The sequence below is a fragment of the Coptis chinensis genome, chromosome 1 (assembly GCF_015680905.1).
Source record: "Coptis chinensis isolate HL-2020 chromosome 1, ASM1568090v1, whole genome shotgun sequence".
Classification (NCBI taxonomy): Eukaryota; Viridiplantae; Streptophyta; class Magnoliopsida; order Ranunculales; family Ranunculaceae; genus Coptis; species Coptis chinensis.
Window position 1 is genome coordinate 30,767,000 of NC_141456.1, and position 10,370 is coordinate 30,777,369.

Genomic DNA, 10,370 nt, shown 5'->3' on the forward strand with positions numbered 1-10,370 from the left:
ACACCTCGAGCGAATCACCAAGAAAACAAGAAGGTCAGCACCTCTACCCACTTTAGTCAATGCTAAATTATGATGCGTTAAGGTTATCCAAAGAATTTCTCCGTAGAGACACCCTTCAAAGAGCACATATAAATGTACTCCAAACAGACTACTCCGTTGGTTTTGGACTCCTAATACAAAGATAGATGAACAAAGACGACCCAAGTTTAAATCCTCGACCATGTCTTTGATGAAAATGCCATGTTTAATATTTTAATCCTATGGAAGGCATTCAACTTCTTCATCGTGGGCTTGAGGGAACTACACACTCGTAAAAATATCATCTTTACAACTCTTAAGGATTTCAAGAACGCCAAGCAATGCATGATGTCAACAGAGGAACTAATGGGAATTCATTCTCACACCTTGCAGAATCACGCCTCCTTATGAAGAATCAAACTACACTCTCTCGCCAGCCAAGGGGACATTGGATGCATTTACTGCCAACAAATAGAAGACCTAAAACAAATGTGCAAAATATGCATCTCCAAGATCAACATAAGAATCCATGATATTACTAAGTCAATAAGTATATAATCATATATGTTATTACGCTTTTCCGTCAGACTATGTATTTTGTCTTATCTTTTTGTCTTCTTTTTGTATGCAATGCTTAGTAGGATTGTCATCATTTCCGACTAATATAATTTTAACATGTGCTACGTGAGGGTCTATTTTCTTACATACTCATTTTTCCATCCAGCTTTGCCCAGATCGTTACCCATTTCTTTTTACTTCATCCACCATGGCATCTTCATCAAACATTGCATCTTCATCATCCATGGTACCTCCCAAACTCATTCCCGAAAGCAATCCTTTCAGCCTATGATGGATTCCAATGCCTATGGCCTTCTTCCATGATTACATCACAAAAACATCGGGTGGTCTTCCCTAATTCTTCAACCCGACCAAACTTATTCTCCGAAGTTTGGTCGCATACTTTTATGCTAATATGGAAGACACACCAGCATTCAACCATGAGCATGGTTTCTACTTAGACGGGTTCACAATCCGAAGTTGGTGACACACCTCATATCTTTTCTCAACAACAACTTACCCTAACTTTGGACCTTCCATACCACTTAACCTACTACATCTTGGCATTACATCTATCATAATTCTTACCGCCTTTCAGTGGGCAAGCGCGTTGCTTCACGACTTTATGGTGATGGTCTTGAGATCAAACGAAGGATATGGCCATGTGCCATGGCGAACATCACCATTCCATTAGCAAGCATGACCATGAACACGGGACTGAATGTTATTTGTAATTCTCGAACATTATGGGAGATTGGCATTTTTCTACTACCAATGAGGCTTCCATTGTATTCATTACAAGCACTAGCTCAGTGGTCATGCATTATTTAACATTTTAGGTTGTGTTATCTCCGAAACAAACGAGCTCAAGACTTTTCGGATCGGTATATACTTTTACCGATCCACCGGCCGGATCATGAAAGACACATTTCCCATAGTTTGCGGCTTACTTTTCATGATCGGGTCAAGGTGGATTCCATGTGCCCAAAGAAATGTAATCATTCGCCTTCATTGAGGTTTCATTAATGGAAGCGCCCGCCGATACCCCGAGGCATGTTCGATGTTACCCAAAGGACGAAAAAGATGAAGACCAATTTGGGGAATCCGAGACAAAGAATGGGCAAAAATTTGGCACTATTATCTATCAAGCGCCGATGCTAAGGAAATGCATTTCCTTAAAGAGGACGCCAGACGCTTCACATCCTCATTGATGGTAAACTCAATGCTTGCTTATCAGACATATATCTAGATAAACCTCATGTTTGTTGTCTTTATTGGTTGTCATGTTTCAGATGCTATTGTTTTTCATTATTTCGTGTGCTATGTTTAGTGTGCTATTGAACATTTTCTTTGTTCTTTTCGAATAATATATTATGATCTCCAACCTCTCTGCTTCGTTAATCTAGCCCTAATTTTGCTCACTCTCTCGTGTACTTTCTCTCTTTTATTTATTGATCCTTCGAGGACTAAGCATCATTCTGTTTGGGGGTGCTTTAAACCTGTAGCAAAAATTAGGCATCTTGTAGCCTGTATATAGTTTTTATTTTCATATTAATAATTGTACTTAGTGACAAAGTCTTGTTTCCTTTTCAATGATGAAAATTGTCTAGAAATCTCACATTAGTATCCGAATTAGGATTTGTTTTTAAGAAACTTTAGATAACACGCATGCAATAGTTTACACATCTTTTCATGAATATTCATGTCGAAAGTATCATCGATTGTACATGGCAAAGAAGTTTCTAGAACCAATGGTTAGTTACTTTAACTATCAATCCTGTGAGAATCTAACCAAAAGCCTTGACATGAGTGATTTGTGTGTGATGACACAGAGGAGTAGTTTTTCCGATTAGAGGAAATCACGCATATACTTACTTGATCACCACCCGAACCCTAGGCGAGAATTTAGGCCTTTTTGGATCGACATAGCTAAAAAATTCTTACCTATTACAGCTTTTTAATTGCTAGTCACTCCAATCAACCTTTCATCAAACCTTTCACTTTCACCACAAAAATTCCTTTACCCATCTATTAAACCAAATAAAAGAACCTACCTAAGTGATGAGTATGATGAGGAATAGGATGAAATGTGGAAGAATAAAGAGAAAGACTTGTCCCAAATCAAAGTCGGTTATTTGCTTCAGAAAGAAAAATAGAATCATGTTCTTAAGCAAGATTGTTTAAAAAAGAAAAAAAAAAAAAAGATCCGTGAGGCTTAAGAACAAGGTTGGAAAACTTCGGCTAGAAGAAGGAAAGGAAACAAAGATTTCTCTAGTGTAAACATATAAAGACCCTATTCTCTCATACTCGTAAATTTTGATTATCCATTTCCATTTTCTTGTACACTATCACCTAAGCCCCACAATACCGGATAAAGACCTCTAGCTCAATTAGGAGTAGGTGGTGTGATAATAAGTAGTAGACGGATTGATCGACATCGGCACCTCCGACCGCATTGAGATGTGAGGAAACGCGGTGCCCACCGTGATAATCGGAGTTAACAAAACCCGAGTGGTAAAAATTTGAGTGGAATTGTGTTTTACGACACATACCGCGGAGAACCCATTTAGGTACGCCTCGGGATCCGTAAAACACCACGCTAGTACATTTCAATGAAAAGTTCAATCGCATGCATGATCATATGTAGATGTTTTAATTATTGAATACATATTAACTCGAGTTTCAAAGAAATCAATCCTTGTTCCCTGCTAAGGAGATGTATGGATATCCGAGATTAATTTAGGAAACGAAGTTTTTGTCGAAGTCGTTGTAGTATAAATGAAGTTTGTGAGTATCTTCTCTCGAAAAACTCTCACGAGGTTATAACTCGGCCCACTAGGGAATTCCTAGTGGTTTAAGGCCTTGTTGCATATGGTCAATGCAACCGCACTCGCGAAAACGAGAATTAGTTTAGGACTACACATTTTTTGCCACTTATCTATTTTAGTGTCTCTTCTTTGCTTCGAGACACAAGCAAAATGTTTGTTGGGGGTAGTGTGATAAGCACCCAAAAGTGTATTATGAAACCCCATTTGAGACATATAAATTTGGTTAATTATGTGTTTAATAATCATGAAATAAATATGTTTTCATACTTTTGCGGTATTTGCAGAAACATGAAATTATTGGTTAAACCTGCGATAAAAGCACGAAGAACGGCGATATGTGAATTCTTCCAAATCCGCATTGTAAGCATCAAACTTCCAAAGCTCCTACCTCTCGAACCCGGGACTCGAATCGACAAGAGAGTCGCTAGACAATCGTATGAACTCTACGATAAAGGAAGTTGTAAAACGCCCAAATACCGGACCGCCATCGATCGCATAATGGACCCACTATGCGGGGTGATAAGAGCCCAAAACTCGTAGTTTTAACCCCGTAATGTACCATACTTTTAGACCAATTATGTGAGTAATAATTAAGAGTTAACATCGATTCGTGTTTTTATGCATTTCGTGGTTTCAAAGTCCATTATGTGCAGAAATGTGCCACTTTAGCGAGATAAAAAGCAAAAAAATCGGTTACTAAGGAGTTCTCGTGATTAAAGGCCTAGATTCAAGAAGACAAAGCCTTCCTAAAGCCCGTCAAAAAAGCTGAAAAGTCAACACGGGCGTAAATAGCACACAAGTCGCAGAACTTCCCGATGGCCGTATCTTTGGACTCGACCTCCTGAATGGGGCCTACCTTATGTCAAAACAACCGGCTCGGAAAGAGTTTTCCAATGGTCCAAGACTTGACCCAATCAGAGGAGCACAAGTGGACGAAAAGTCTGTTGAAGCCAACTGCAGCTGAAGAGGCCTTTTTGGACTGAAAATATTGGGTTTTGGGCCTGATTCTCTGGCCCAAAACATTAATTAGATTAGAAAACAATTCCATGCTAGAGCACTAGGAGTGGAACGAACTTCCTACTTCACTATATCTCATAGGATTGAGAGTAGAGAAATCTTTGATAAGCATATAGGATCATAATTAGTTTTAGTTTACTTACGTTTTGAGTTTCATCGTTCATTTCTTAGGTAAGCTATTCAATTTTATCATTTTTTATCAAATGGCCGCCATCTTAGTTGCACTTTAGCATTGTTTTCATAGTAGAATTAGTCATTTTAAGTCCCATTAAAACCACCCACCCTTGTTTGATTCATACCGGGTTATCCGCTTTAGCGTTGAAAAATACAATACGACAAATTTACACCGAGCGCGTTCAGTAAGGGCTTCATAGCTATATAGTCCGGAACACGAGCGACCCACCCTATTTTATCGGACCACGAAATGTGACCAGCCCTCACACCGAAGCCGACTTCGGCTCGCTCATAGGTCATCAAAGGAGCTGACCGGCGCCTTCTATTCGAAAGACTGCGCTACTCTAAGCCAAAAATCCCGGTTTCAACAGTTTGTTTCAAACTTCGATTTTTAAGTTTTTCGGTGTTCTAACTTGTTATTTACAATCAACACGCCAGAAACAAGAGACGCTATTCATAAAAGCGTTTAAACAGGACGCTTATCGTATTCCTTTCTTCCATACCTCGCATCTCGGTTAGAGGTTCATACTAATATATCAAGATTGTTTGGATTGTTGTGGGTGTTTAGACTTAGACTTGCATGAGATTAAGGTCTGGTTGGAGAAAAACACCGAACGTAATTAACCGTCAACGTCAACAATACATACCTGACATAATGATAGAAGAAAGAGAGACTCCTCTCTCCAACTTCTACAAAGCTTTGAGCGATAGCCCTAAATCTTGCATCGTTCTAGCAGACCCAGTGGGGGATTTTCGAATCCCCCCAAACATATTTAATTTGTTACCCGTTTTCCATGGTTTAGGCCATGAAAAACCTTACCAACACATGCGTAGGATTGAACAAGTCCTTACAACATTCCATCATCCTACGGTTGGTGCGGAACAAATTAAACTGAGGGTATTTCCCTTCACCTTAGCCGATAAGGCAGCGTCTTGGTTAACTGCCCAAGCGCCTAACTCTGTGGACTCGTGGGCTAAACTTGTTCAGCTATTTATGGAACATTTTTACCCACCCCTAAAGACGGATGAGATGCTTTCCAAGATTCATTTCTTTCGATGAGTAACCCCCGAGGCTTGAATCGCTTCACACCGACTGCTTATAGAGTGTACACACACCATAATCTAGCAAAAGACACGTTAGTTCGTGCCTTTTTCAAAGGACTTCAACATCACCATAAAGAAGTCCTTGACATAATGAATGGGGGTAGTTTCCTAAGTAAAGGAGCCTCGGAGGCTTACAAATTTTTAGAAGAACAAACTAAACGCAATAACAATTGGGGGGGGGGGGAGTGATGATATGTCACGCCGAGACCCAACACACATCCCGGGCGACGGAATGAATCTCGAGGCGGATTACCTATCCCGATTCTACCGAAATTTCGGCAGAGTTTCCTTTGTTTGATCGACGTTCGTAAACCCTAAAAACCTGTCATAACATGTCATAAACCCTGGACATCTTATAATTCATTCCTCCAACCATACATACATCCAACAACCATATATACTACACTTAACTCTAACTACTACAGGGATATGACGATATAACTACAAAACAAGAAGAACCGTTGCCAAATACGATTATTACTTCAAAATGACCTAGCTCTCTATATATACAACAAAAGAAACTAGTCTCTTTCTATACAACCAAAGGAAAAGAGCTAGGCTCATTATATACAGCAAAAGAATAACCTAGGTCATCTCTATACAGTCCAAAATATAAACTTGACTCTGCCTCTCGTCAAGCATGGGGAAATCCTCCCAAATCCCCATAACCCTCCTCGCTAGGGTTAGGAAAAGCCTCCTCCGCAACTGGCTCGTCTGAAATGTTAGGTAGGATGAGCAAACAACTATGCCCAGTAGAAACGCACATAACCAATAATAGTTTACTTATAGAAAACATTTAAAACATGCAGGGTTTCTATAATAGTATTCAAATATTGTGACTATGTATATATACATCACTAACTAGCATAAATCATATCGGCATGCTTCATTGATATACAAAATATAGTTTTCACAATCAGCATACAACTACTGTGGCCGCTGCATCCTATTAGAATGGTGAGGGTAATGACCGGTACTTTTCGGCCCAATCCGCGAGGCAATCTCGGTTCAAGATTTCCGGTGTGAACCATGCACCGTTGTTTTCCGATTTTACCGTGCAGGGGAGATGAAATGCCGTTGTTGTGTTCGTTACACACAAAATCCCCAAAGCTTTTAGGGCTCGGTGGGCCCTCAGTGACCACGACCCCCCCATACGGGTCATCACCTAACTTACGGTGGTCAACCGTTCGACGACCGCTTTCGGGGATCCCCGACACACATCCGGAGTGGACTAAACTCTCACTCCTCCAACCTAAACCTCATCGAGGTAACATGTAACCCCACTCAGCTAATCACCATACAAACAAGTGACACTACAAGCATGGTTATCTAGAAAAGTAGAAAAGGAATTCCCGGACTACATCCAATTGATGCATCCGCTTTAAAGGTGGCCCACCACCTCGAAGGTGTACACCACCGGTTGGAATCCTAGAGCGAACTAGCCTCTCGAAATCGACACAAATGGTTCCTTCTTTATAGAATTCACAGTTCCTTTTCTAAATCCCCTCGTGATAAACATAGTAATATCTATATATATATATACTTTCAGATTACCGATTGTTTTCAAATACTCTAGTTACATATCTAGTTTTTCTTTTTAAACTGTTGATTATATAGGTGTGAGTTCCTGGATTTCCCGAAATCGAGTAGAACAACCTATGACTCCCAAACGGGCCAGTCATAGTAAATAACAACCGATGATTCCCAAACGGCGAATCATCGTAAATAACACAACCATTCCGGGAAAAAATCAAGAACCTCGCACCTAATTCCAAACAACCGGGAAATCCTTCCCCCGCATTACAAAATCCATCTCTGTCTCCTTACTGAGACAAGAGACGCGAACCTTTCCCCAAAACCAGTTTTTCACTTTTAACAAAGAAAACAATCCCAACTACCCCGATTTCACAAACTCATTTCTTTTCACACAAAAGCTATCCATATACTTAATTCATATCGAGGAAACTACAATGCAAAAACATGAATATCATATATACATGCATGGTTGATACGCAAACTATTTCTTAACATTTAAACAACTTAAATCATGCATGAAAATAAGCAGACTATATATTGGTATGTAGGTTCCTACCTTAGCAAGCTCCGTTCTCCTCAAGCCCACTTAACCGAATCGAGCCCGCTTAACCGAATCCCCTCGTATTTACTCCTACACATCATATATATATACGTCGACCATTAGAAGTTATCAAACGAACGAGAATTCTTATATACGAACGTCGAAAAGAATCTCGACGCTAAGTATTTGGTTTCGGGTAAATTTTTTATCTAACTACGGATTAGCAGAGCTCTGAGCCATTTTAAAGCATTTGTTACTCTGACGGTCTCTACGGCTATTTCGACCATGGCAGGCCCTCATATCGACGTCAATCCTATCACGTCTCAATTCAAATTCCAAATTTTAACTACAAACAAATTCCACTCTTCAATTCGCATTTAATCCTATTCTACTAAGTGGGTGTTCTTTCTCACTCACTCGATACTCAACGTGCTCGTAAACAAGTGTGAACTAACATCAATGCTCTAAATTAGATTGAATATTTAAAATTCTTACCGAGTCAGCAACCAAAATCGCTCCTAGCTTGTCGCTCCACCGATATCGCTTCAACTCATTCCTCTCCAAACCCGACTCTTTTAGGCATTCAACACCCACCCATTCCAATTATTATTATCATTTTTTTCCAATACATCACAATCCCATCCAAATTTCAACACTCCAACCATAATAACTTCATCAAACAGAGTATAGAACTAGAGAATATCAAAATCTCTTACCAAATTAGTAAGAATGCTTCATTCCGCTTTCTTCTCGGCTGATTTCGTCAAGCCATTCCTCTCCAAATAGCTACTGTCGACCTAACAACCACCCAATTTTAATCATCCTTCATCAATACAACCAAATAGAACGAAATCGAGTTCAAATTATTTGATTGAGGCAAAACTAACTCACCTCTTATCTCGATTTCGCTTCGGTATGCTCGAATTCACTTCTACTCCAACTGCTACTGCTGAAGTATACACCCACCCCATTCAATATCTTGATGATATCCAATCCATCAAAACGAGTTTAAACTATCGATTGAAGCAATTTAAACTCACCCGGCAGCGGCGGCAGCGGCGGTACGACACAAATCCAATAATTTTTGAATTCCCACGCTTGGTTGAGTGTTGCTAAGGTTTGGGGGTTTCAATTCCTTGTTTGAATCACTGAATTTGGGGAAGAAGAGAGTTTCTCTCTCCTAGGTTTTAGAAAGGGCGAAAATTGGGGAAGAAGAGGTGCGTTTTTTCTGTTTCGCGATTTCAGTTGGTGCGTTTTTCGATTTTTCAGTTTTCGCGATTTCGTGGGTTCAATTTGGGCGATATATTTGGGCCCAAGCCCAATATATCATAATTAGCCTTAACGTCCTACTTAGACTCCTAACCCCCACTAATTAGGCTTAGCGTCTTGATTATTTTTCGCCCATCCCGCTTAAATTTAGTCTTCTATATTCTATCTCACCGCGGCTATACAATAACCCACTCTGGCGTAAAGTAAAGTAACTTCGTGCGAACCAGACGCATGAAAAACCGCTAACCGGCATTTTATCAAATTTTTTGCATATGGGTCGCTTACCTAACGCGACTTATGAGTCGGAGTTAAGTTTCCTTAAGTTACGTACGTTTGAAAAATAAACCCGACAACCAATTTACATAACCGACCCTAGAGTTGATATGAAATTTACAAAATTACCCTTAATAATATTTCAGGCCTTTACATCCTACCCTCCTTAAAAGAAAATTTCGTCCTCGAAATTAAATCATACCTTAGTCCTCGAACAATTCTGGATATTGTTGCCTCATATCGGCTTCTTTCTCCCATGTTGCTTCCTCCACGTTGTGATTTCTCCATAAGACCTTTACCAATGGAATGACCTTGGACCTCAATCTCTTCTCTCTCGCATCTAGGATCTGAACTGGCCCTTCCGGATAGGTAATGTCTTCTTCCAACTCCAACGATTCCAAATCGACAACATGTAGTGGATCCGGCTCATACTTGCGTAGCATCGAGATATGGAACACGTTATGAACACGCGATAACCTTTCTGGTAGCTCGAGCTTATAAGCTAGCTCAGAGATCTTCTGAATAATCAGGAATGGTCCCACATATCTAGGTGCAAGTTTCCCTTTCATCCCGAACCTCTGAATACCCTTCTTCGGAGATACTTTCAAGAATACCCTGTCACCTTCATAAAATTCCAAGGGACGTCTACGCCTATCCGCATAGCTTTTCTGACGACTCTGGGCTGTGAGCAACCGATTCCGTATCACTCTGATCTTCTCGGTGGTGTCACTAACCATCTCTGGCCCCAACATAATACTATCTCGGTTTCAAATCCAATGAGAGGTGTTACGCAAGGTCTGCCCATACAACGCTTCAAAGCGGAGCCATACCAATACTAGATTGGTAATCTATTGTAGGCAAACTCAGCCAATGCCAAATGAGTCTTCCAACTACCCCCAAAATCAAGCACGCAAGCCCGAAGCATATCTTCGATGATTTGGATGACTCTTTCCGATTGCCCATCGGTTTGCGGATGAAATGCAGTGCTGAATTTCAGTTTGGTCCCCAATTCCCTTTGAAGACTTCTCCAAAATGAACCGGTAAATTGAGTA

The 10,370-nt window shown here is 40.2% G+C and overlaps 2 long non-coding RNA genes across 2 annotated transcripts; both read right to left on the bottom strand.

The window, feature by feature from the left end:
- Nucleotides 1-6,048: 6,048 nt before the first annotated feature.
- On the bottom strand, nucleotides 6,049-8,342 carry LOC147523419 (uncharacterized). The gene is made up of 3 exons (XR_015196411.1): nucleotides 8,272-8,342; nucleotides 7,792-7,866; nucleotides 6,049-6,413 (listed from the first exon to the last, which is right to left on the bottom strand). It is a non-coding gene; the product is annotated as an uncharacterized LOC147523419 (long non-coding RNA).
- Nucleotides 8,343-8,400: 58 nt separating this feature from the next.
- On the bottom strand, nucleotides 8,401-9,057 carry LOC147523420 (uncharacterized). Its single transcript, XR_015196413.1, has 3 exons — nucleotides 8,817-9,057; nucleotides 8,668-8,725; nucleotides 8,401-8,573 (listed from the first exon to the last, which is right to left on the bottom strand). It is a non-coding gene; the product is annotated as an uncharacterized LOC147523420 (long non-coding RNA).
- Between the last annotated feature and the right edge of the window lie 1,313 nt (nucleotides 9,058-10,370).